Source organism: Gavialis gangeticus, unplaced genomic scaffold, assembly GCF_001723915.1.
Source record: "Gavialis gangeticus isolate Ggan-Ray unplaced genomic scaffold, GavGan_comp1, whole genome shotgun sequence".
Classification (NCBI taxonomy): domain Eukaryota; kingdom Metazoa; phylum Chordata; order Crocodylia; family Gavialidae; genus Gavialis; species Gavialis gangeticus.
The window spans coordinates 10,899,806-10,900,561 of record NW_017729016.1 but is presented as its reverse complement, the minus strand read 5'-3'; positions in this window follow the sequence as shown (position 1 = coordinate 10,900,561).

Sequence of the window (756 nt, the reverse complement as noted above, 5' to 3'; positions counted from 1 at the left end):
AACTTGAACAGGGTGCTTTGCACCCCCTCATCCAAATCACTGTTGACTCTATTTAACAGCTGGGAGTGCTTAGCGCGGGGGTTTTCAAACTTTTTAGATGCAAGGCGCCTCTTGTGAGACTCAAAACACCCCTTAGGAAATGCCAGCCTTTAGTTTTCACTCATTTTTTAACTACAGAAAAATAATAGAGCAATTCTTCTTCCAAAGAACTCAGAAAGACCACTACAGGTCAGAATGCTATGAATTCCTATTTGAAATCTTTGGATTTATCTCGTGAATAGTGTTTGCACACATACCAGTGCTAACATTGTGTAGCACCCTTGGAAGGATCTCAAGGCACCCCAAAATGTGCCGGCCCTCTGGTTGAGAATCATGGGCTTCCCTTCCAGAAGCTGCCCTTTTCTTAAATAGCCAGAGTTCAAGAGAAGCATTGCTGTGGAGGGGGAGGTTTTCCCAGTAAAGGAGGTCTCATATATATGCACCAAAATGCAACCTGCTCGAGTGAAGTATGTTTGAAATGCACATGCCTATTTAGAGGTTCTATATTTACGTATATGTGAGGTTTTACAGTTAATGTTGTATATTTTTGCATAGTATGTTGGTATTGGGATATATGCTCCAAGGTTTGTGTTGTCAGTCCACAGTAAAGGTTCATTTAAATGAAAGTCTTTCCCAAAGGCTGTGCAGCCCCAAGGATGATGTTGCAGCTAAGAGCCACCAAGCTTTCCCTGTGGCCATGGTCCCAGATTGCCTTCA